The sequence below is a fragment of the Rhamphochromis sp. 'chilingali' genome, assembly GCF_963969265.1.
Source record: "Rhamphochromis sp. 'chilingali' genome assembly, chromosome: 11".
Lineage (NCBI taxonomy): Eukaryota > Metazoa > Chordata > Actinopteri > Cichliformes > Cichlidae > Rhamphochromis > Rhamphochromis sp. 'chilingali'.
In genome coordinates this window covers 25455912-25483628 of record NC_137938.1, presented here as the reverse complement: position 1 = coordinate 25483628, position 27717 = coordinate 25455912, and the positions used below count along the sequence as shown (strand labels likewise).

The following is a 27717-nucleotide window of genomic DNA, read 5'->3' as shown; positions in this document are numbered from 1 at the left end:
GAGCATACACATACACACACGGGGGCATCAAATTACTGCTTTATTGTCAAGCACCTGGCCTGTAACGTTTCAAATGTCTAGAGCATTATGTAAAGATCACGCTACACTCCTTTGTCAGCCTACTTAAACAAGTCAGACTAATACAGATTAGGTTTGGGAGTGGGAGCCAGACTGTGGTTATAAAAATAATGTAGCAGAGGAGGAGAAAAGAGGATAAAAGGTTATTGAATACCTTGATTACTAGTCTTGATTGTAGTATAAGGACCAAGCGGCATGTCATAGGTCATTACAGCGTGGGATTGACAATAACTTACTCCTCATTTCGTTTATGTGCAAATTCATACACACACATATCTATTACGTCCACACAAAAATGTGGGGGCAAACTGAGCCGGGCCTGTTGCCTGTCATTTGGAGGCAATAAGAGGAGAGCCACCACGGGTCAACTCCTGCCAGAGCTCAGATGAGAGACAGGGCCAGCCTTATGAGACTTCCTACAGCCACGGGGAAATGAATATTACACACAAGACATACAGAGACTTGCACAACCTCATTCTTAGTGAGTCCCCAAAGCACAGCCCAAAGGCTCAGACTCCGTGTCATTAGAACAGCAGACGGGGAGAAAGTAAAGTCAGTGTGTGCATGTTCATCTACACAAACAGACTTTTGGAAATGATGAGACAAGGCAGCATTAAAGAAGAAAAAAAAGTAATCGAGACACATTTCGAGTGCATCAGTCACATTAAAACACAAGACAGAGAGATCGGAGGCGGAGGGGGACAAGAACTAAGGGAATTAGTGAATAGAAGACAGTTCAAGGGTAAGAGTGAGAAGAATAGGGGAGAGAAAGAGGGTTGGAGGGGAGGAGAGTAAGAACAGAAGCCTTATGTCACTGCTGCTCTACTTTACAGTAGCTCTGCTGCCTGCAGGTGACATACAAGCATCATCAAATGCACATGAACAAACGAAACACATGCACACACAAACTGCCCTCCTCAACATCCTTAAGTAGTCAGATGTCGGCATCCTAAGTACTGTCACCTATCATTATGTCTTTTAACACCCACATGATGTGCACGCACAGACACACACATTATTGCTGATGGCACTGTGACAGCCCTGCCATATTAACACAGTCCTCTCTGATCCTCTGCCTGGTCACGCTGACATTTCCCACCGTCCATCAGTGAAGAGGGAAATGAATCAGAGAGGAAGAAGGAGAGGAAGTATGCTGGGAGGACGGAAGGATGAAAGGAGGAGACGAGAGACAGGCTGGGAATGCCAAAGTGATGGAGGATGAGAGCGGAGGAGGGGAGGCGAAGTGCAAGAAAAGTGGGGATGAAAGGGTGTGAAGAGAATGCGATGCCAGGAATAGAGAATGAAAGAGGGAGCGAAGAGAGTGTGGCGAGAGAAGAGGAGAGGAGGAGGAGGAGGAGGAGGAGGATCTTAAAGGGGAGACAGTGTGAGCTATGAACAAGGTTAATAGGAGACAGCTGAGGGACAAAAAAAAAAAAAAAAAAAGCAGACGAAATAAGAAGAGAGAGGGGGTTAGCAGAGGGAAAGAGGCCATGGGAAATGCAGTGGGACCAACTAAAAATGGAGAGGTGGGGGCGCAGGTAACGAGAAACAGAGCGAGAAGAGGCAGACGAGGGGAGAAGAACGGGAGGCGTGGACCTGTGAGATGCCAGGTACACTCCACACCTGACCTTGTGAGAAGCACTGTGGATGTGAACAGAGAGCGAAAACTACAGTGAAACAGTATGAATAAACGAGCGGAAGAGGGGGGGGGGGGGGGGGGGGGGGGGGGAAAGAGCGAGAACGAGCGAATAAAAGCCAAATCCTAATTTTCTCTGCAGCCCATTTGAGCCAGTCGTGGCTTATAAAACGAACATACGCTTATCAGCCTGTGTCCGCCTGCCTCGCTGCCTGGCTGGCTGACGCCTAATGGCATTCATGTCCTCCATGTCTGATCCTCACTATAGTGGAGAAAAGCAGAGCGTCAGAGGGGACGGGAGTGCAGGCCATCAACTAAAATATCCAATAGCCTTCAGAGCTCAGTGACGCTGTCATTTCATCAAACTAGGAGCTATGCCCTGTCAGGTGGGCTACAATGAAGCTTCCCCATTGTCCATGTTCCTGAAGATTGCTTCCCACTGGTCCACTGTGCATGTTTGTGCGTTTTTGTGGGAGAAAGAGAATGTGGGTGGCTTTTCCTTTGGCCTTTCTAACACATTCCTGTCTCAGTAACCACTCTGGGATTTCATATTTCGTCAAGGCCTTTATGAATTTCTCCATTTCCATTATTCTCCCGTGGTTGTTATTGTTTTGCCCAGGCTTTCCACTCCTTCAGCATAATAGCTTTGATATGGGAAACAGGGAGCGTCATCACTTTTCTGTCCTGACAGAATCTGTCGCCGCATGCGCCTTCTCTGATTTGATTTTCCTTTTAAATACTTTCTCCCACTCCCCGTCGCAGGTAAACTGAAGATAGATCCACAGCCCTTTTCACAAATCAAGTTTGGGACATTTGCCACAGTTACCCTTTCTTACACTTCACTTCAAATATGTTTGCACCACTGAAAAGGGAGGGAGAGGTGACGGAGATGCCTGAAAAGAGTGTTTGGGAGCTAACGCACATCGCACCACATGATAAAGGTTTTATTCTAATTCTATATTAGGCAAGAACAACCAGTGTTAAAAGTCTAAAATTAACAGACTGTAATCCTCACTCTGGGGAAGAGACTGGGAATCACTTTTTTTTTTTTATATATATAAATCTATCTTGAATGTTACTTTCCTTACTTAAAAAACAAAAAAGTATATGCTAATGTATACGATTTATTAAAAGGAGACAAATCTCTTGCAAAAATATACAAGCCGAAACTAGCTTTAGTGAAATAATAAATGTCAATGTTATTCTTTCAATGTATTTGGATTAGTGTCACTGCAGCTCAATTTGAGCCTTAAGACTACTACACACTGCTGTCCTTTTCCTTCTCTTAGTCTAAGTGCACCTCCTGAGTGCATTCAAGCAAGTGTTACACCAAACATAAGAGGGAGAAAGCAAGAGAGACGCTTTGATGAGTTCTTCTCATTGGTCATCTCAAGCGATCGGAGTTTTCAGTTGCGTCAAAGACGTGCTGAGAAAAGCTGCTGTTGTAACTGGATGAAAAGCCTCCAGACTGACCCTACAGGCCATATTTGCTCACCTGGTGGCAAATTATCACCCTATCTGATCCAGCTTCTTAAGTCAGGATCAGACCAGTATCATATCCAATAAAGCAGCGGTCCCCAACCTTTTCCGGTTTATGCCCGACAATATTTTCACGGACCGGGCTTTAAGGTGTCGCGGATAAATACAACAAAATAAAACTAGCACCGGTACCGAAAAAAAGAAGATTTATTTATAACACATGTGAAAAGACCCAGGAAAACCGAGTTAACGATAAAAACGATAACGAAATAACGCTGAAAAACGATAAAAACCATACATTTCACACCTGAGCTTCAACTCTCGCGGACCGGTACCAAACGACTCACGGACCGGTACCGGTCCGAGGCCCGGGGGTTGGGGACCGCTGCAATAAAGCAACCAGTGGATCCCTACAATAGACTGGACGTGTGTAAAAATGACTCACACTGCCACATTGTTTGACCACATTACTAAACAATATCCAGAAGAGGTTTGGGGCATTCAAACTTCCTGAAAAACAAGAAACTTAGCGGTTTACAAAATAGTTACGCACCATCCATCAGATCGTTTTGCCTCTTCATTGTTCAGAGATCTGGGTTATATTTCTCAATGCAACAGCGTCTTCCAGTTTTTGCGCTGGCCTTGGCTTCTGAATGGGCGCGCTGCCAAATAGCAGCTTTCTGAAGTTGCTGATGTGTAATTTTGCTTTTTGAGACACTGGCACAGAAACACAGATTCAATTCTACATTTATTACTGAGGCTGTTTTGTACAGTGAAGTTTATAACATCAGGGCAGTGAGATTTGAGAGTGAGAAACTGTTACAATTAAGCTAATGACCAGATTCAAAGTGGCTTTCATGCATTTCATGCATGTGAGGTCGTGTACTATTTACCTTTGTTTTATACAGTAACACGGTTTTGATATGGGTTGATGTACATGTGTACACTATGAGCTTGAGCCTGGGGATGCAACGTGATAACAAACCATTTCATTTCTATTCCTCACCAGGAGCTCTCTCTCTCGGCTAAGATTCAGCCTCACAAAATCTTCCCTTTATTGTTTGAGATGAAAGACTGTAATATTTCAGTTTTTGTCACTGGGAACCAACTGTTCATCTTCTTCAAACTCATAAGCAGAGACAGTCGAACGTGTATTAAAGCGGAGAGGTGCCATCTGACGTTTTAGCTAAAATGACCTGCCAGTGTAGCTGCCCTTAAAACTGATTTCTGTGTGGTGCTCCCATTGTTGTGTCCATAACAAAATGGCAACACTGCAGTGGATGTGTGTCTTGTCCTAACTGCTTCTGGTCTGTTTTAATAGCTGTTATCAGCTGGAGCCTGGAACAGCACCAACCCAAACCTGCTGTCTGCCACTGCTGTCAGACATCACTGCCTTCTCTGCCTTATGGTCGAATAGTTAAATGAACGCGGCCACACATACAGCCACGCAAATCTACAATGAACGTCCACACGTTGCACATGCACGCACGCGCGCGCACACACACACACACACACACACACACACACACACACGGGCACTTTGGTATGCAGGGAGCATTGTCTGGACGGCTTAGCTTTGACAGGCGAGGCAGTTTGACAAGCCAAGAATAAAACTAGGAAATGAAGACTTGAGATGTGTCTCGTCTTCTCATTGACCTTTCCACTGGGCTTACTATAAGGAGCCAATCGATAGCACATGAGAAAGCTACATTTAGAAGTAGCCACTGTGCATTATGGACATCTCCAATGACATACTAATATTCTATTCATGCTGCTTTTCCAGTGGGAAGTCCCGAGTCAAAGACGCCAGTGTTAAAAGAAAAGAAAAAGGAGGCACACTTCACAGACTTTAAGGTTATCAGAAGAGATCGACATTTAAAAAAAACTCAACGAACTTGTAAATTTAACACAGAAAAACATTTGGTGTTACAGCAAGGTTGCATGCCGGAGACAGGAGGTAAAACCAACCTCTGTGATGCAACAGGAGTAGGAAGAAAAAAAAAAAATAGGTGCAAGAAGAAGAGAGTACTAGATTTCACTTTGTTCACAGTGACATGATGAAATATTTGATAACTGACTCTGAACATTGACTGTGGAAAGAAAAAGGGGAATCAGACACACAGGCAGAAAGAGGAAGGAAAGCAGAAACACATGAAATGTAACAGAAGAGGAGAGAAGGAAAAAATAAATAAAATGGGGGTTTGGAGGGAGGGACAGAGAGACACGAATAGGCTTCAAAGTGCCAAGGAGAAATGAACAGCTGGAGGAGAAATCTGCACCGGGAAGTGTGTATGTGTGTGTGTGTTTAGTAAGCGAGTGCATACACACATGCATTTGTATACTGATGCATATTCCTATTTAGTTGCCTGTTTATAACAAACATGCCCTAGGACTTGAGCGAATATCATTTGCAAAAATAAGCATTTGCCAATTCAATTAAGTGTATCGTCTTAATGAAAGAGACCCAGCAGGGAAGTATAAAAACCAAAAAATAAATATATATATTTATACAATTTATACACTTTTAAAACTGCGTGCATTTTAGTTCAGAAACCCCAAACCTCCACATACACAGCTGGACCGTGACCTTAGTCTTGCCTTGAGACTGGTTTATGCACTATGCATGAGTTCAGGAGTAAGAGGAACTAGCAGCGTAGAAGTATTCACGGTGGGATCTCCAAACCATTAAACTGCACGGGCTTTAAAATGAAATTACATACACAATAGCTCATGCATGTATGTCTCTATGGACCCTTCTCTCCCTCTTTATCTCTCCCTTTCTCACACTCCTTCATCCTCCTTTCTCAGTTATATACATAAAGAATGTTTCGGGTCAAGCGAGCTACGCCAGGAGAACCGGTTTGAAATACGAATCATGTGTGTCGGGATGAAATTGGAAAAACAGGAGTTAGTCATTAGAAATGATAGTGGAGGTATTTTTCGCTTTACTGCACCGTATCACACCTTGCAACAGGAGGATGAACCTTACACAACACATTGAAGCACTTAGCATCTGCCAAAGCGCCACATACAGGAAGCAGAAAAAAAGAAAGAGCTGTGTGGTTGTGGTGAGGAAAAGTCCCCCCAAAAAAACATTTCCATACACACAACTACTATGTAAAGCAAAACCATATTTAGACAGGCAGAAACAAAAACGCACATGAATGTGTGTACGCATACACGCAGGGTGGACAGGCACTCTTCCACAGGGTGAATAATTCATCCACGGTTAAGAACGAAAGCAGTGTGCTCTCCTCCGCCTCTCTTCATTATTGATAAATAAGAACATCTACACTGTACCTGACGCGGAGGGGGTGGGGGGTGATCCAGAGAGAGAGAAAAAGAGAGTGAGTGAGAGAGGTGGTCAAAGAGAGAATGACTCCGGGACACAAAGAAATAAAACGGCTGTATAAAGCAGAGGTGTATAAGGCATAAAACACAAAAAGGAAAATGGCAAAAGCCATAAGGCACAAGCTCGGTTTTATGGTACCACATGTTTTCATTTGGCGCTGGGCCTGTTTAGGGTCAGTAAAGTCTGGCTTGTAACAGGCAGTTTACTGTGGACAGAAAGGACAGTCCTCCTGAGCCAAACAAGCTGCTTCTATACTCCCTTGCGAGCGCTATTGCTTCAACTGAATAAGTGACTGAATAACTTACTGGCTGGATGGCTGACAGACACCCAGCTCCCCGCGGCTCCTGGCTCGGCTTTATCTGTTCAGGCTGTGCACATCATTCTACCTCCACCACTCTTGCCTTCACTCTGCATTGCATCGCTCACTTTGTTTTTTTTCCTCCCCATCCTTTTCTCAGTGCTATAGCACTGTCCTGTCTTTTCACTTTGGAATAAATCCTTTTCATCCCTCTGGCTCATTCTGCTCTTCCTCGCCTACTTTTTTTTCCCTATTCCGCCAGTTCTTTCTCTGTCTGACTTCTTCATCCCAACCCTGTGTGCCATCACTTCTCATGGTAATTGTAGTGGGCATGTTTTTTTTTTTATCCTGGCATGCAATACTGGGTCTTTGTGCTGGGTGACCACAGTGACAGATCTGCAGTCAGAGCCTGAGCATAAAATGTAAATCAGAGGAGTTGGGGAGGGGAGAATCACTTTTCAGACAGGTCTAGTATCAGTATCTAGGAAATATCTAGATCTAATCCCCATTATGTATGTTGCCGAAAAGTGAATGACTTTGGAAGCGTAAATCCAGACAGAGTATGGCAGCATCGCTTCAGAAACAGCCTCTAATTCATGGGTAAGACAGAAGTGCACAGCTAAAACAAAGTGCTAGGTACTTCTTCAAATGTCCAAGGCAGGCTGTGCGTGTGTCACCTCATCCATCACCGTGTAGATGCCTGTATACATCGGTCCATGGGCATGTCAGCTGCAAACATAATGTGATTATGCCTCCTATTTTCACCTCCCTAACAACACTTGGAGGTGAGAGTCTTCCAAGGAGTCAGGAGAGGATATTTCAAGCTGGGTGTGATCCAGTCCCTGAATTATAAACAAAGCTACACGTTAAAGCGCGAGGAAAACCATGACAACCCCGCCCACGCACCGAAACACAGCTGTGTTTCCAGGTTTTTAGTTGCCAGCGTTCACCTTTACCTCCCCTTGGGTAGGATGGGGTGGGGGGTTCATTTCCCAGCTTCGCTTCCCACTTCCACTTAGCCTGCTACTGATGAGCCCATTGGCCAACAAAGCTGTCAGCCAACAGCTTATTCATAGTCGAGGGGGTGAGAGACCAACCTAATTTATGCCACACATTAAAGGATTAAAATGCAGTACTGTGATATGAGGGACTGCCATTAGCACAGTCAATCTGTCAGGAGGATCACTCGGCGTGTTACCAAATCAATGCCAGCCATATGGAAGACAGAAGGTCAAGCACCAGACGCAAACAAACAAGGGGGAGTGTACCAATATTATGATAATCTGATGACTGTGTCCATCATAACGCACAGCAAAAACCAGCTGGATTGAATTACTGATGGGAGTTTTGTGTAGGAGCACAGGAAAAAACAGTCTGCAGGGAAAGATTTGAGAGGACAGGCAAGTCAGGCTCCCAAATTTCTACACCCCCATATGCTTTTAAGTGTGTCTCCTCTTGCAAAAGTTTTGCTAAAAATCAGAGCAAAAGTTATATTTAATAAGCTTTGGACTCGCTTTACTACAAGACTGCAATGTGCCGCTCAAAGGTATGGATAACTGATTAGACCACTAGCACTTTTTCAAAGTGAAACGAGGACCCATTAAAAGCAGATTTTTTTCCCCCTATAAAGATTAATCAGAGCTACAGTGTGGTGGGAACACTGCGACAATTAGTAAACATCGAGCACGAAAGATGTCGCAAAGCAGAACAAAACGATACGAGGAGAAGACAAAGATAACCAAAGCAATTAAAAGTACAACGAAGCCATTCTTTGTATGTTACTACTGCTGCATTGTATGGATCAGAGTTGCCGTCTTTCAGGGCTGTGGTGAGCCATCGGGGCAGAGGTGAACAGCCTATTGTCTTCAAGGCTCAATAGGAGGCAGGTAAGATGAAACGCTGCACACAAATACATTCCTGCTACCAGTTTTCCCGTAAACGAGGGTGAGGGAGGTGTTACTGATGAGGAAAGGAATGAGACTGTAGCAGAAAGGAAAAGAGAAAGACGTTTTGCTCTGTAAGATCTATAAAAAGGCACTCTGGAGCAAGAGAGTGATAAACAGGTGGGGATTTTTGATGAGGTTATATTCAGGGTTGTTTTCTGGCACTCCCTCCATCTCTTTCCTTTGTACTGAACGTTGAGATCAACTTTGCTTATTCTCCAGTCACTATGACAACTTGCCTTGGGTACACGGTGTATTGTTTTGACGCTGATAGATGAATGAATGAAGAGCTAATAGACAGAAAGACATAGAGCTCAAGGAGACGGATCAAACGGGAGGGAGGGGAGACATAACCTGATATTTCTCCTCGAGTCAGTCTGTTAAATAAAATTAAACAAAATCCACTGAGAAGCTGTGGCTGGCTGGAAGCGAGCAAACACACGAGGTTAAAAAATATATATAAAAAGTGGGTACTTTGAGTAAAGTCGGGAACTATAAAATTCAGCAAAAATAAATGAATAAAACTAGGACCTTCCACTAAAAAGACAAAACATGCATGCGATTCAAATAGCACACACATGACGCAGTTAAAGCTTTGAAATAAATAAAGTAGCAACATCCTGATTCCTCTTGACCCTTTTTTGTCACAAAGTAATCTAATAAAGCAATAAACAAATAAAAAAGGTCCAAAGGCTACATGAAAAGTAGCTTAAAGTGACCAACTACCAGCACTTAGTAACAAGTGTGTTATAACACCCATCCTTAATTGCTTTTTCAGCAATTACTTGACTAATGAATTTAACGGGTCTTAACCTATTACATTTATTCCATGTAAAATGATTTGCTTTGGAAAACTTAGTTTCATTCTTACTAGGCCCCAACAATGAACCAATACCTTTAAAATGGGAGTATTTGCTGCACGTCCCAGTTTTATGAGAACATCACTTGGGTATTTTGGTATTTTAGACTCACCAAAAATACATTGCCCTTAGGAAATTTTGCTGAGTTTTTCCCCCGAAATGCAAATATACATTCTAAAAAAAGATCAGATTGTTACCAATAACAAAAATAGCCATCGTTTCCACCCTTAAAACACATTATTACCATTACGACATAATTCTTCAATGAACCGTGAACAAGTTCATATCTATTCCCCAGTGTAAGCTAAGGCAACAGCACAGTAACTCAGAAACTCACAAGATTACAGCTCCAGCACCTGTGAGGTCACTGCCACTCAAAACAAAACCTCCGCTGCCTGTCAGTCAAACAATTTCAAAGAACGCAACGAGGAAGCGATGAGTTAATTAATTACCATCTATTTTAAAAAAATAAATAAATACAGCTCTATATTGAGAGCAGAACTCAGCAGCCGAGCTAGATTTTAGTAGTGAGGATAAACACCTTTTACCCGTCTGAGAGGTGAACACCAGAGGATCAAGTTTCCCCTCAATAACAGTGTGAACCCTGGTTTTAGCCTGTAATGGCTCAGCAGTCACAATGATGCTAAAATTGATCTGACTCTCAGAAGATTGAAGCCACTTCTCAGAGACCGTAAAGAGGAGCACAATAACAAACACACACACAGACACACTGGTGCAGGCACAGCAGCCAACACACGAGCTGCCGGAGCAGTCTCCTGTCAGGTCGTCATTACATTGGATGTGAGCTGCCTTTGTTTACCATCTACCCCCTTAAGGCAGAGTGACAGATAGAGGATTGGGATGTGAGGAGTAGATAGATGGGGGTATGAACAGTCAGAGATGTCCCTGCCATGCTTCAAGGACAAGACGGGCCCTTCAATATCACAGCCACTGTGTAATTAGACAGTGCTCTGTCATGCACCGAAGAGTTTCTTTTATTTGTGTCATATTAAGCGCAGCATGGGTATCCCTTACTGTGCTTTGCCATTGAGACCTAACGTAAAAAAGGGCAGCAAAGGGGGATTTGTACAAATTTAATTACATTCATAATTCGCCCATCTTTAGCTGTAATCACTCGGGGTTAAGTTAAGTAAATCCCCTTCTCAGCTAGCCACCCACACCCTCTGTTGCCTTAATAAGCGGCGTACTGCCTGGCTTTTCAGGGGAATTTTACTGGCAGCCTGAAACTCGCTAAGAGAAAGTAAACAAAGTTCTTGGTATGCAGTAGTGAAATATTAACAGATATACTCTTTCGACTGAAGTGTTGTGAGCTTTGGTTTGGAGTACTGCGGCTCACATGTTTGTGCGTATGTGGCTGTCTGCCAGTGTATGATACTGTGTCTCAGAGGCCACCTGCAGTGTCTCCGAAAGGCAGGGAAAGGAGAGGGGGGGGGGAGAAAAGCGGCGCTGTGTACATCTTTGTGTGTCTGTTTTTGAGTGTTTGTTTGGCGCACCTCGCAGCCAAATCGCGGCGCAGGCAGGCAGGCAGCCCTTCGACAGGGAGGGAGAGGAGTGAAGCAGATCAAACACAAGCCAACTAATCACAGACGCTGGCTAATTAGCGCAGTCCTCAAAGGGGAACCAGGAATGAGTGATGATTCCCCCTTATGAATTTCCCAATGACGCTGTGCCGTATGCCACCATGAATACTCACGGTCACAGAGAAGGCAGAGCAGAGAGGCTAAAGTGCAAACAGAAACACCTCTGGCCTTGTTGTAATCTTATCATCTGAGAGCGAGGGGGAAAAGTGGCGCTCAATATCTTTTATCAGAGTTTCAGTCGAGCACACAACACACACACATACCTCCTTACTGTCACAAGCTTTCTCTCTCTCACACACACACACACAGCAACATTTTATCTCAACATCCTCAAATTAGGCTTCATGTAACGTTTCCCATTAAGGGATTTCTGGAGCGATTAAATCCCAAGCGTGGTGACATTCCAGCCTCTGGAGTAAAGCACAGGTTGACGTTCCTGTGCGCAAGCTCTGAGCGTTGATTAGCTGGTGGATCTGCCACACTGAGCCCAGATTTCCACAAGATCAGAGGCAGCCAATTACAGATGTGACACGCACGTATTTGCACACACTCCCGAACGCGCCCTGCCACACCGATGCAACCACACGCCCATCCAGAAACAGATTTCTCCAGGCTTAAGTCATCACAGTGGCAAGAACTCCCCTCTTGCTTCTTCTCTAATATTGGATGAGAGGGTCCCTGTCAGAGGATGCTCAGTTCACCAGCCAACCCCTTACTGAGGCAGAGGCAAAGAGACAGAGATAACAGATGAACACAGAGAGAGCTAATAAAGATTCTAATAAGTCTATCCAAAGAAGCACAGGCCACTGAGGGGACTCAGCCTAAATAAAACCCACTCCATCACTCTTCAAGTGTCCAAGTCCCATTTTTATCTCTATACATCTTAAGCTAAACATAGAATTCTAATTCCAGCGCTGAGCCTGACTTTGAATAGCACAATGTCGCTGGCGAAATGAAAAACAGAAACAAACCTTCGCCATTCACATTTCTCTCGTTTCCACAGATTTATAGAGGAAACAATACTCTCCCCTCTACCCTCTGCAGAGCTGCCATCAATGGCCAACATTTGTTTCACATGATTACAGTGCGACAGTTGGCATTCATGTGGCAGACAAATACGCAGATTCCAGACTTATTGTTATGACATTAAATCCTTACGTGCTTTGAACATTAACAGCCGCATCAAGGAAGGCTGGTCAGAGAAGACGAGGGGAGGAAAAAACAAAAAAAGACATCTGAAAGCAAAATTAAACTCGCCAATTTACGCTTGAGCAACGCCGGAACAAAAAGACACGTAGATAAATAGGAACATAAGAGACACTGGAGGGGGAGACAGAGAGATGTGAGTGTGGGGAGATAAGAGGGAGGAGCGGAGGTGTGTGGGGTAGGGAGGGTACTGCAGAGCAAAGAAACAGCTGCTGAGCATCACATCTGCTCCAAGTGGAGTCATCAGCAAACAGACAGACTGGAACCAACCCACTGAGGTAAGCCCCAGGGGGGAGGCGAGGGATGGACACAGGAAGAGTGCGGGGGGAGCGGGTGGGTGTTGATATGGCCAAGCAACAAGAGGATGAGAAGGATGCGAAGGATACAATTAAAGAGAGGGAGGGTGGAAGAAGATGAAACTAGGATGACTGTGCACAGAAGCTGAGCACGCTTTACTCTTTTCCCCAGACAGAAGAAGGTGGGGCAGGTCGGTAGATGGCTTTGCATGGAACAGGAAACTCAAATCACTTGCTGTCTTTTTCCTTCTCCTTCTTCACCCACCCTTCTCACTCCTTCCCTGACATCCTTCCTCTGTCTCCCTCCCTCTCTCCCCCTCGCCTTCTTTCTCTTCAGCAAGACTGACAGAACAAGCGATGCCTGTGAGAGTAAAGATGAAAGGCCTGTGAGGGAGGTGTATGTGTGTGCGTGCGCACGAGGTGAATGAATGACCCCTCTATCCCTCATCCCCACTTTAGAGCCATCCTGCCCTTACACTAAAGAAAAAAAAAAGAAAAGAAATACATATAACGCCACAGGGGCCATGTGGAGGTCACACCACACCATGTTTGCAGTGTGTGTGTTTGCGTGCGCTTCACTTCTCTATTTGTACTCACACCATGTTCCAACGTTAGAAAATGAGACACATCAAACATCGCTCTAACAAGGCTGCCACAGCAGGAATACCATCTTATGCCTAGCTTCGTGTCCTGTAGTGTACACCTACGGCCTGTGGAGAAGCACCCTGAGGAGAGGTAGGGACCCTGAGAAGTGCACATTGTTCATTCATGATAGCAGCCACTGGCAGCGAGGGCAACCCCGTAGCAGAGTAAGCGATGTCATTTGGCAGCAAATGAAGGGGAAAGAGCAAAGCCGTTTCTGCATCTCTCTGAGGTCTCACAGCTAGCTCTAACATTAAGTTAGCCTGGGCGCGGGACAAAGCCCAGTTTGTGTTCACGTCTCCGCATGGCGAAATAAACATAGCTGCTGCTTCACAGTTTCCTTTAGCTCGCCTTCTCCTTTCCTCTTATCTTGCCCTGTTTTGTTGTCACCCCCGCTGCCTAAAAGAACAATCTACCCACACAGCATGCCCTTCCAAAATATTTACTCACTCAGTACTGGCTGAATACAAAGGCCATTCTCTTACCCCCTCTTAGGTCTACCATTCAAACAAACTATGCATCCACATGAAATTGCAGACTGCACCTGCTCTTATTCTCACTTCGCCTCTCTCTAGATCGTGCACGCCCGCACACATTTGTTTACTGCAGAACATCCTCCTTTGCTTTCCTTTCCATGTCTAACTGGTTTGTGCCTTAGACTGATCTTTAAGTTGCAAAAGAAAACCAAGCACAGAAGCAACAGTAGCCATCCCACCTTGCCTGGAGCAGGGAGTGCGTTTCTGCCGCTCGCATCCTCACAAGCACCCCTCTGATTCAATACCCCTGACACTTTCTTAACACCTTTTCCTTTGCAGCTTGTGCCCTTCTTTCCCCGTCCACCACTCCTCTCTTATCTCAATCTGTCACCTTACATTCTCCCCGCAGCCCCCATTTCTCATTGCATCCTCTCTGCAAACCAATTTTCAAAGCAGCTTTTCCAGCTAATCCAACGTTTTCTGTTTTTAGCATGCAAACCCAAATATAAGTTCATTAACAATCAAGTGCTGAAATCAGTTGCAGTGTTGCAAAGCTCTGGCTTTTCCTGGCTTCCCATTCATTAGCATATGTTTGAAAACCCAAGTCTAAATGAAATGATCAGATTCGATGAACTACAAACAAAGACCCAGAATTAATTCTATGTGGCGGCTGCATGTCATGCTTGTTTTTAATTTCTTGCACTTATAATTTTTTAACTAGGCGCTTAAAAATAGATGCAAATGAACGGAGAGTCAGAAGAAGCCTGGGCGCCCTGAGTAACGACACGTCCCCGGGGTGTCTACTGTTTTCGGGCGATTGTTCGCATACTCCTGTGGGGGATGCGCATGCTAATAAGTAATAATGTTCCATCAAAGTGAAATGCTGCATTGAGTCTTCCGTCTTGCAGCTCTACAGTATCCTTGACTTACACGCAGCCTTCCCATCCTCCTCGCTGTTAAGGGATATGGTTCCATGCGCTGCACCTGTGTCTCATTACCGCCACTGATGGTTCAGTAACAGGCTCCTCTCTTTCGCTCACCATTGTGCTCTCACTCTTTCCCTCCCTTTAGCTACTGCCAACATACATTTACCTCCAACAGCATGGCCTGCACTCATCTCTTCCCCTTGCTCATCCGAGTGCGTGCTTTCGCATGATCTCTGCAGCCCCATTTGTCCTGTCGCTTCTACCATTACAGTCTTGGCACGGATGGGGTTTTTTGCCAACTGTTAAGCAATCTACTGATTTTTTTTTTTTTGCTACACTGATCAATTCCTTCAATTTTTCCTCTAAGCACCCTTTTACTCGAAGAGGACATTTACAGTTTTCAGCATGCAAGCTCCTGTCAGCATTATTGTGATTTAACTTTGCAGTGCTCATATTTTCACTGTAAGAACAATTCCAATGCTGCAACTAATAATTACCATTTCATCTACAGATTAAGCTCCGTTAACAATCAGGACACACTAATCAAAGAATGAAATATCAGCAAATCTCCACCATTCTTATGTTGAAAATAGAAAATGTTTTGCATTTGTCCTCCAAATCATTTTATCAGGACATTCCAGATAAACATGTACTCTGTCTTTATTTGTTGAAAATAAACAGAAAAATCTAAACACTAATCCTGCTGTATGAAAAGGTTTTGTGATTGTGCCCCTAAGGCTTAGTTTTAACTTTACCTGTCAACTGCAATTGTTCCCAAACTGAATCTGGCTTTTCCAGATGTTGCTTTGCAAAGTTTGGATGGTGACTTTTGGGATGAGGTTGCAGGTAAGGTTTCCTTATAATGACTCTTCACGTAGAACCTGTTTGTGCTGCTCAGTGTAACTGTGCACCCGCCACTGCTGCGTCAGCCAAGTCGTCCTACAGCTCCTTTGAAGTCATTCGGAGGATTTTCCTCTGCCTTTTAGCCCAGCCGGAGCGCAATTTTATCTGAAATTGTTCTTAGCCATTCACCATTCCCTTTTACTGCCATTTAATAATGACATTTCAGAAGGTGGAAAGCTAGAAGTGTTTTGATATCTTTTTATAGCCTTCCCCTGCTTTGAAAGCATCAATCAGCTTCATTTTCAGATCAGTCAGCTCAGAGGAGGCCATGGTCGTTGAGTGTTAACAAACGGTTTGAAGAGTCAAGAAAATTTATCATGCTCTGGAATTATCATTAGCTCCTCCCTAATGAGTCACTTAAAGGCTAATGCTTTGGCTACATGAACCCACAGGATGTGTGGACTGTTTGTGTCAGGGTGTGCCACAGTAGGTTTTGTTTTATTCTTATTTTTTGTACTCGCTACACCTGCAGTGCTTGTTCAGCGTAAGGCTGTGTGACTCATAGGTTAAAATTTTTTTTAAAAAATTAAAAAATTTCAGATCGTGTTGCATTTTCAGGATTTTGGATCCAAAATCTTTGCAGAAAATCTTTTTAACAGACTACAGGAGATGATATAGGGGATAACGTTCCTAAGAAAGTGCCAGCTGGTACTGGCAAAACAAACGCAGACGCTAAAGTCGCTTAATGTATAGCGACAATTTCATTTAGCAAAGAAATAAAGAAATCAGTGCTTTATGACCCATTTCTGTGTAAAAGGACTGGACACACACACACACACACACACACACAGGAAGATTGGGTGCTCTGAGAACATAAAAGTAGACCAGAGTAGCCCGTTTTATTGATTATAGCGGGAGCATAGTGTTGCAGCATCTGCTCTGCAAACGATCCGCATATGTTACGTGTTGTGTAGCCACAGGCTAATGAGCTAATTAAGTTCACAGACTTTAAGTAGAACTTTAAGTAGAACGGTGCCTGAAGTTGTGCACTTGCACTCATACAGTTCAAAAAAAAAAAAAAAAAATGTTTTTAAGCTCATCAAATTAGAAGAAAGAAAAATTTTACAGCCTGCCATCTGTTCATGGTGTGTCTTTTTACTAGAAATAGAAAAAAAGAAAGAAAAAAAAAACAATACCTTAAGTTAAAGTTCACTTTGACTGTTTATCACCTTTATATCACGGATGTAATATTTCAGGCTACAAGTCTTACTGTGCTAACCTGTTATAAACTGTGAAACAACAGGCAGCCACACAGCTGGATTTCAACTCCAGTCTCTCCATTGTAACTGCAACCTCATGTACAGTAACGGTGCAGAAAACAATGAAATAAAAGCTTTGTGTTCATAGCGGTTTATGAAGAGCGTCTTCATTTTTCCCCCAATAAAAATCCTCAGAAATGATGAAAAAAATCCATAATTAAAGAGATAATATATAACATAGTGAGCAATACTAACAAAAAAAAACAAAAAAACAAACACTTGTATGTAATCCAACCATTATATGACATTAAAATCAATCCCTGTCCCACAGAAATCAAGTCTAACATTCAATACAATCAGTCTGGCACGACTATCATATCACAGTCAATAAGGTATTATTTTAAGACCAATTAACCCCAGAGTCAGAATTTAAAACTACAGTGCATTTATTATTCGTGACATATTAATGTAATACTGTGTTATGAGTCCACTATGAGTCTTAAAACCAGATACTGGGCCAAAAAGATGGCTCCTGAGATAACTGCCTCTACACTGATGGTTTCAAGATGAGTAGAGGGGACTGAGTGGCTGTGAGCATTAGAAGACCGTGGACAGACTCCCTCCTACGCTGCACATATTAATTCTTCTAATGGCTCAGCTTGTCACACGTTGACACTGCATAATTATGTCATCTACAAGGGACGAGCTTTTTAAAAGGGCAGACGCACAGTGCAGCTGAGAGCCTTTGTCAGTGGAGATGTTCAAAACTGCTAATATGAGTCTTAAAAAATGGTTTACTTTTAGCTGGTGAGGCCCTTAAGTCCACAATATTGTAATCATGTTAGATCTACTGATACTGAACGGATACCAGGATGAGCAGCCCAGGTTGTCTTAATATAGATGCCAAGTCTTCCATGGAAGGACTTTTACAATAACGAACCAGCCAATTCTGTAAGTATTATCCTGAGTGACAAGAGCGTCCATCAAACCCAGAGGATCCTCTCACCCATGGCCTCTCGTCATCCATCAATCCATCCTGCCAGCCCTACCTCCATCTATGTAAATAAACAACAGAGAGGGAGGAGGAGCTGGGGGAAGAGCTGAGGAAATCAAAGTAGGACAGTCAAAGTAGAGGCAAGCAGGCCAAGTTAGGTTTAGAGAATGTAAAGGAAAGGAGACATGCGGGAGGGGGGGTTAGATAGCGAACAGCTGTAAAATGAAGAGGAGTGAGGAAACTGTAAGGAGGCAGGAAGCAAACACAATTGACTGAGGTGATGAGGAAGGGAGAGAGGACAAAGTCATCAGGAAGGAATGAGGAGGAGAGATAAACTGGAAGGAGGAGGGGGGGGACTGACTGACACAGGGACGACAGCCAAATCAGCGGACACACAAGATGGAGTCACGGAAAAGAATGCGAAGACGGGCGAGAGCGGAGGGAGGCACAGAGGAAAAACATCAATGGAGGACATTAATAATCCATCCCAGATAAAGCAATTCTGTGTAAAAAGAAAGGAATTCACTGGAGAAGGAGACTGTGGAGGAAAAGGAGACAAACAAAAGAACAAGAGAAAGTTAGTAGGAGGAGCCTGAGGGTCTCCTATTAAAAAACAAGAACAATTGCGAACACTTGTGTTAGTTTACACAAGCAGAGGAACCTTTCCTCACCTCGCCCCCCCATCTTCCCGAGGCTGTGTCTATTTAAATGTGTGCTTAAATGGCGAGTGCTACTGCTCTAATCGCGGCTGGCATCACAGCACAATCCTTCTCTACCTTTCCCCCCCAGCATTCAGTCTTCTTCTGTTGCTCAGACCCAGCACACCCTCCTCACACGCACACGCGCACACACACGTACACCGCATGACTCTGCTGTGCCAGAGGAAAGAAAAAAAAAAATTCATGAATCACTGGTGCACAAATCAGCCGCAAGCTTGTTGCAAGAAGAGCAAACTGGGAAGAAGCGAGAAGGGGAAAAAAAGGACAGAAATAAACGGAGAAAGTGTTTCCTTTAAAAGCTTCTAAAAAGGAAGACGATTCAGGAGATGGCTTCCAGCATCCTGAGGGAGCAAGCACACACCCAGAGGACCATGGTGACAAGAAGAGAAGATACCGCCTCCCCACCCCTATCCAGCTCTTCCTAAAGAGGCCAAGACAGAAAGCCAAAGCAGCAAGTGGCCAAGTAACAAGCAAGTGCATGATACATGGATGGCACAAACATGTGTTTGCACATAGCAAACATCCGACTTTCTGTATGAAAAGCGCACCAACACCTTACGTACAAAGAAAACTTGTTAAAAGGCACCACAGTGCTCCATCCACACAACAAAAAAGCCCCTCCGTCAGCTTCCATTTCAAGAGAAACTATGCAATCATCTCTTGTTACAGAGCCACTTTCCCTCTAGGGCCACTACTGAAAAGCAGCTCTGTCCATTGATACAGGTGTGGTGTGGAGGGAGAAAGCGAAGAGAAGGGGAAGGGGGACAATGGATGGCCTTTTCAATGATCTCCCTCAGTTCACCTGGATTAGAAGGAATGGAGGCTGAAAGGAAGGAGGAGGAGGGTCTCTAAGCTTGGCTAAGAACAATGCTGTCTCTGTTTGCAGTAACACCGAGTGCATCACTTTGTCTAGCATCAGCCAGCCGACTGCCTGGACTAAAAACCATCATCCCGGGGTTCAATGTTGAACTGTTTTTGTGCAAACGCACGCTTAAGAAGCACTTAAAATGTTGTCAAACAAGACTCCTGACCCAAGATGTTTCCATTATTTGAAAGCAGGAAACACGCATGTGAATATACTGCTCCGACAACACTGAGTTCTTCACTATATTTATCTATTGTTAATTACAGACACAGATTTTTGTCCAGTGATCATTTTCCTAGATTTTTTAAAATGTCCAAACATAATGGGAAAAATAATATGGTGACATCTTCATAACCTGTTTTGCCTCATCAACAGTCCAAACCCAACAATATTTCGTTTAGGAAAATGACAACAAAATTACTAACGAGAGACCAATAAAACATCGGTCTTGAAAAGCACCTCATTCACAATTTAAAGTAGCTGCGTGAAAAGTGTGTGAAAAAAATCAAACGTATTTTTATCACAGGCATGAAACTGACGAGATCCTATGAAATAAACTGTGGTGCATTTTCACTTTACCTGAAAAATCTTTAAACATTACAACTTTCACCACACCAGCATTAACCCCCACAGCTGCACACAGTATCGTGTCATTACTTGCACACATTATGAAGCCCTTTCTTTCTATATTTGCACAAATGCGTCACGTAGCAACACCAAAAGCTTTTTTAAAATAGATAAACAGGTATCCAAAATTGTGTTTTGCCACAATCTTGACTTGCATATCTAGTAGGTAGTAGCTTAGCTAAAGTGGTGAAGAAATCCCATTGCTCTGCCATTGCTGGCAGTTAATCCTCCTACTATGTCTGTGTTTACATTTATGCAGAGATCTGCTGCTCTTTTATGGCATCTGCTCTCTTTAACGCCCTATCACGCATCTAGAAGTAATTAATAAGAGCTTAACAGCGGTAATGGTAGCAGGAGTGGCAACAGTGGAAGCGGGGGTAGGGGGTGCTGTCATGACAAAGAAAAGTTCAAGACCAACGACGTCACACGCCACGGTCACTGTGTGGATCCTTTTATGCTACATTTCCATTTCAATGCCGCGAAGGTTCAGCACATCTTAGTCCTTTTTAGTAAAAAGTTTTAAATGTGTGAATAAAATGAAAGCGTTCACGGTAAATAAGCAGCAAGATGTACTGGGGAAAACAATTGAACCGGATTGTTTTTTATTTTAAAATATTCAGAGTGTTTCGCTTCTCCCACACACACAAAAATAAAAAATAAAAAAATCGCACAAAGTTTCAGAAGAAGAAGAAAAAAAAGCAAATTTTCTGCTGAAGTTTCGGACAGTATTACTTTTTTTTTTTCCCTCTGGGAATTAACTCTTGAGACGTAATCCCATTTCAGCCTCAGTGTGAGATTCTTGTTAGATGAGTCAAGCTATATTACCAGCCTAGTCACCGCCTGCGGGGGAGACGAGTGTGTGACAGCATCTAGCAGCAGGGGAGTGGACACCGTCATCCTGATCCTAGCATTGCACGACAGGTTAGTTCTGCTGAAATGAAATAAAATCCTGCATCTGTTTCCATTTCGCCGTCTCACCAACTCGCTTCATTCTCAGCTCTCGCTCCGTTGACTTTGTTGTGTCAGTTCTCCTTTTCTGTCCTCTGTACAGTAATCAAGTGATTCAACCATCAAATCAGCCCAACATCCCTCAGCACTCGTGTGTGTACGAAGCACGCACTGTTTCCGTGCTCTGCGTGTGTGTTTGTGGTCGCGCGAGGACGTGGTGCTGATTGTCGTTCTGCAGGCTGGGCAAGGGAAAGAAGGGTGAGATAATAAGAGGAAGGGTGAGGTGAGGTGGGGCAGCGCACTGTAAAAAGTGTCACAGCAACTTAACCTTCAAAAAAAATGCCCACTAGGGTTGAGGAGGTGGTGTTGTCGCCATTAGAGGAGAAAGGAGGAGAGGAGTGCATGAGAGAGAACGGATGATTGATGTGTGCAAGAAGGAAAAAAGAAAGAACGAGAGAGAGAGGAGAAGCACTCGTTAGGAGGGGAAGGAAGGTACAGATGCCTGCAATACAAATGTCTGTAGGGAGGGTTGGGGTTGTTAAGGAAGTATGAGAAGAAAGTAGAGCGAGAGACACGAGGAGCAAATGAGAGTAAGAAGGAGGAAAGTAGCAAAGGCAGTTTGGATAGGCTTAAGCAGAAACTCCAGGCCTGACATAGGTGGAAGAGACAACTGGGGAATTGGACGGTGGGACAGAGACGGCATGAGAGCTACAGAAGAGAAAGATAGAAAGCCTAAGAGGATAGAGGAAAGTAACAGACATTCCAATTACAGAAGGAAAAGGGGGGATTAATGACTAAGAAACAAAGTGGAGGAGAACAAAAAACAGGATGAGAGAAGAGGAAAAAAAAGAGATACAGTAAGGCACAGCAGTTTGCTGAGCAGATGGATCAATTATGCGGGCCAAATTACAGAAAGGAGGAAGTTGGTGCATTAGGAGAGGATGTGAACAAAGAAGGCAGAAAGAGCAGGGGAAGAATGAGTCAAGATGGAGGAGTGGAAGTAAAGGCACAAATGTGACAGGAGGGGGGGCAAGTGGCCGATTAGAGAGCAGGCAATCAGTTTAGCAGATGAATGAGACAAATCACTTCAATGAAGGAAGACCTGCTCTCCCTAAGGAGCGACAAACAAGCAAACCCTGGCACACCCTGTTGACAAAACACTGGGTTGATAACTGAATAAACCTGCTGCCTCCATTTGACCTTAATGTGATGTTTGCTTCAGGGGAGGATTTAAAAGCTGCAGTTTCAAGGCTCTGGGGACTAATGACGAGACTGCTGCTCGTTTATCAGCGTAGCGTGGCTGTACATTTTTAAACCAATAAGTGAAACAGTAGATATCAGCGACGAGATCGAACCGCAGGACTGTGGAAACGACCGCTCGCCTTGCGAAACACAAGAGCACGCTTCACACGCTTTCAGTGAAATAAATAAATAAGTAAAATAAAACCTGTTTGTGCATCGTCTCTGCAATAGCGAAATCAGTTTTCTTATCTCATACTTCCGAGATCCAATCTGTGCGAGAATACTACATTTTCACATTATGCCGTGTAATTTTTACTGTGTTGCTCTGATAAGACTAGCAGGATCACGAGGGAAAGCTGACTGAATTGAAAGCAGTCGGTGTGCACACACGGTTTTTGAGGAGCACGACTCTGTGCCCGGCTACCAGAGCCTTGACAAGACCCTGTCGCAACAAATTCATTTTCCTTCTGTGAATTGGACATGACCTTGTCAAAGTCAGATGCGATGAGGACGCAACACGTCTGCGTTTGTGTGTATTAAAAGCGGTGTGCAGACAGGTAACAAAAGGAACTAAATGCAGCACGCTTGTAACGCGTGCTGCTGGAGCTGGGGAAATCTGTGAAGGGGGACACGCGGGCAGTACTGCCAACAAAACCGGCTCGACATTTCGCAAACTGGGGGCAGAGAGGACACGCGGAGGGATTAGCTGAGGAACAAAGGGAGAGATGTTTCAAGGTACGGCCGTGTCGACAGTGCAAGCCCTAAATGTTTTCAATATCACATAAGGGCACTGCATCATCAACCATTCAATACCAGATCGATAACGCAAACCACCTTCCACCTCACAAACTCCATTTAGACACATTAAGGTGACTGCTAATGAGCAGGAGAGTGTGTGTGCGTGCGCACAAGTATATAGGGACACTGTGAGGAGGACGCAGTCAAGGGCCTCGGTGCTTAGCTGCACAGAGATCTGCTGAGTGCACTATGGGGATGGTTTCAGAAATAAAAAGGATGTGACAAAGACAGAAGAAAGAGGAGAAGGATGACAGAGGGAGGTTACAGGCCAGGAAACAATAATAAAAAGAGAAAGGTTAGTGGAGGTAGTCCTTTACTGTCTGCAATGAAGGCTCTTTAGTTATTAAATATGTGCCTAATGCTTTGAGAGCGTGAGAGAGAAGAAGAGGGGAGGGAGGTGCGACTAAATTACAAATGAGCTGATAATTCCTGGCCTCCCTGGTTCACTCCCTCACACAGTTTTCTGCAATCCTCCTCCAGCACCTCTGCCAAGACGCTGCGGTGTGGAATTTGAAAATGTCGACAACCTCAACCCCCCCACTCACCGCTCTGCCTCCGCTGCTCATCCTCTGTGATTTTTTTCTACAGCAGGGTCACAGAGACACCCATCTCCCAAGCCTAGTTAATTAAGAGGATTTCATTTTAAAGAGTTTGGCTGCCTTTCAATGGATCTTCAATTGGAATTACTGCTCATTCTCTACGTCGGCTGAGCTGGAATGGGTTTGACCTGCATCTCCCTAAATTCCATCTGGGGTTTGTCAGGAAAACGCAGATAGGAAAATGCAGATTTGGCAGAAGGTATCTTGACTAATGGTGTGGAAATCTGTGTGTGACTGGAAAAAAAAAAAAAAAAAAAAAAAAAAAAAAATCCCACTGTATACAAGATAAGCTCCTGGCATGCAACTTCAGCAAATGCTACAGTCTTAAAAGTCTCCATTATGTAGAAGCATGTGGGTGGGTAGGGTACATTATGGAACGGTATCTTGCGTCGAACCTTAATCGGTGCGTGTGCACATGCACGCAGATTTGATGTAGATAGGAGTTAAACCCAACACCTGCGCCAAGAATATCATCGACCCCAGCACAGTTGTGTTTTTAGAAACCCCTTAGCTGCACCATGCATATTAATAATGTTTGGCATTCCTTCCAAAAGAAGGATTTCTGCTCATTTTCCTTTGGATCAGATGGGACTGACTTCAGCCGTCTGGCAACTCTCAGAGCAAAACACAAACATGCTGGCTGGGGGCTCCCAGTGTGACCTCCATCCACCCAGCATGTACAAGTCAACGGAAGAGAGCAGGGAGGGACTTCAGACGCAGAGCTGCTGGCTTTGGCTCTCTTGTCACAGGAAACCCACTATCATTATTACAAGTTGCAGGATAAGCCTCGTTTAAGGCAGTCAATTAAATGAGCATGGAGTTGGGGAAAAAAAGGAACTCCAAACATCTGATGTCTGTAGAAGATAACAGGGTTGCTGATGAGGATAACACTTGCCTTCCTGAAACAAACAGTAATACACACATGCAGTGTCATTCTGTGATGTGTCGCCTCCGCCCTATTATTGGAATGTCATCTGACTTACAGTGCAGCCTCAGGTTACATCGCCCATGCATCACCAGCTAAATGTGCACACGTATCTGTGCCTGCCTCTGTGGTATACTATGTGGCCTAAAACGCAACAAGATGCAGCGGCTGGCGCGCATCGACCCCCTCTGCTCCGCTCCATCCATCCAGTCTAATAATATTTGCCAAGTCAACAATAAACTTGATGGAGCTTTTGTGTCTGTGGTCACTGGTAATGAAAACTCTATGGAGCAAAGTAATCTCACTAAAACCTGATTTATCAAAATAGCTGTATACCTAAAATCCGGTAAAATGTCAAGGATCAACAATTTAATCAATTTAGCTACCATATTGGTTTTAAAATGAAAAGTGCCTTGTGCTAAAATGTTTTCAATACGTCAGTTAAAAAGCTTCACATTTGTCACAATTTTATAGTGGGATAAGTGGTGCTTCATTTCTGAGCGACCATTAAATATTACCAAGTCCTGCACCTGGAAAAAAAAAACAAAAAAAAAACAAACAAGTAGTATTAAAAAGCTGTCTAAATCATTAGGCTCATCTGGTGAAATGCCAAAGCTTCAATCATTTCACAATTTTGTTATTCGAAATTAATTGGGACACATTTGCCAAACACTGCCCACGTATAAAGGGAAATACAATGAATTGGCATCACTCTCATGTCTCCATTAAGCCATAAATTCAAGAACACTTTTATGTCTGAATCAACAAACCTTTAATGGCGACCATAAGCGAGAGGAAGACGTTATTGATGTGTCATTTAAACAGGAACCCTCAGCGAGTATGTGTGTGCGTGCAAGTGTGTGTGTTTTTACCAGCACATATCATAGTCGGGACGAGATTTTCTTTCACACGTACAGAAGCACACACCTGACCTTTTCAAAATCCTTCTGACATTTACGGTGCTGGTGCAAAAGGGTGAGGACAGCTCATTTACATAATGATAGGACCAAACCTCAACAGCCATTAACACAAAAAACTAAAGCCAGACTGAAAACTCCTCGCTCCACTGAGACTAATGAGATACTAAGGACTTACTTTTTTCTTCCCCTTTATTAGCATAGAAAAGAAAAGAAAAAAAAACCTCCTCTCATGATCCATCAATTACATTCCTCTTAATAGACAGAGTCTAGTGCTCTTCCTCTGTTGTGATGATGAATTGTTCCAGACTTGGCAGGAATACACTGTTTCACACCATGTGGAGGGGAACTGTTAGACCTAATAGTCTGAACTATTGCACACCGAGGACTGCCAAAAGAAAGATCAGTACATTCGAGTCAATCAGTATCCACGCTAAGTACATCTGTGTGTGTGTGTCTGTGTGTGACTGAACAGGGTGGGCAGTTAATGATTGTGAAAATGCTGTGGTTTTTTCAGTACTTTGATATTCTACAGCATAATCATATTAGCTGGTGTGATTGTAGCTGTAAAAAGAATACAGCTCTGAAATCCTACAGTCATGACAGGCTATGGTAAGGTCATGTGGTTTATTGTCCTGTCTGGCTGCATGTTGTTCCTGTCATAAACAGCACGGCCTTGAGTTCGAAGAGAGGTGGGGGGAGCGAGGGAGGCCATCTGAATAACCCAATCACTACTATCACCCACACAAAAGCTCTGGACAGGAAAGAATAAAAGACAGCAGAAAAAAAACAGACGGAGACAAGAACAAGGCCTCTGTATGTAGTGGACAGCAGCGGTGGGGGAGGGAGCGCATGCTTGGTGGGAGAGAGGGAGGGGGAGAGATTTCAAATGACGGTGGGAAAGAGGGTAGCCAGGGCGTCGCCTGTCTTAATCAGTTGCTGCCTGTTGCGTTTTCCAGCCAATCCAGAAACTCAGCCACATCAATCCAACGCACAAAAGCAGCGGGCCGCTGAAAAGCCACCTGTTTTTGCTTGAATCTGAGGAGAGTCGTCAAGAATGGCTTTGCATACTTTTCTGAATGCTTTCAGGTATACAAAAGATTAAAAACACAACAACAATGGCTTATTTGTGAGCGGAGAAGGACAGAGTCTCTTCCCCCAGCCCTGACCCTGCATGCCCACCGGGTTCTTGGGCGCCCAGCCAGCCGCCCCCTGCAAACACGCAGCTTACTCAGCCATAAAGACAATACTCCCACAGCCTCATACTCCCCCACTTAAAAAAAAACAAAAAAAAAAAAAACACTCCCCCTCACGTAAGCCCACCGTTCTTCCAATAAAAACATCTCCTTGGTAATGGGCCAAAGCCTTTCTGACCCACATCCATGGTTCGTGGTGATCTTGGGGGTCGGGGTTGGTATTATAGTTCAATTTCAGAGCTTAAACTGGCAGGCCACTTGTCTGCTGAACTCAGAAATATTACAGAAGCCAACATAATTAAAAACCTATCCAATTCAATATTGAATTGGATAGGTTTTTACATTAAAGCTGGGCCATGTTAAATTGAAAACTTTGCAGAAAATTAATGAACTTCTTTCGCTCCCAGATTGAAGCTGGAGAAGTGGAGGTAAGTGGTTGCTGTCAAACCTCTAGAGGGAAAAGTGAAGGTAAAAAAATGCAAAAGGAGACCAGTAAAAAGTTTCAGTTCCCCATAGCATATTAACCAAAAGGAAATCAGACAGAAGTCCCTTTTGAAAAAAAAAAAAAGCGAAAAAAAAATACTAAAAATGAAAAGAAAAAGCCACGTTGGTGCCTGCACAGGGAATGCCTTGCTTTTGTCCTCACTCATAAATATGTAAAGCCTTTTGTTTTGTTTTCTCCACTTTTCTCCCTCCACTAAGAGCACTTCATGTTCTGTAAAATGAAATCGGACAAAAAAGGTCCACTGCATGAATAACTCAAATACTGCAATTAAAAAACACCACAACCCGCTCACTATTGAAAATGTATACTGTAGCTGTGCCAGGACTTTAGATCTAGTCCTACATTCCTGCCCCAATTACAGGAAAAAAGAACAACAAAATACCCGGTCTAGTGAGGAAAGGCAGCGAGAATGTTGAACTGGTTTCCTGCAACATATTCATATGCTAATAGGTTAAGTGCATACCAGGAATATTTTTGGGGAGCCCTA

The 27717-nt window shown here is 43.8% G+C and overlaps 1 protein-coding gene across 2 annotated transcripts in view; it reads right to left on the bottom strand.

Moving 5' to 3' along the window:
- LOC308405867 (nectin-2) overlaps window positions 1-27717 on the bottom strand; it is a 94786-nt gene that overhangs the window by 65817 nt on the left and 1252 nt on the right. The gene's annotated exons all lie outside the window — the stretch shown is intronic.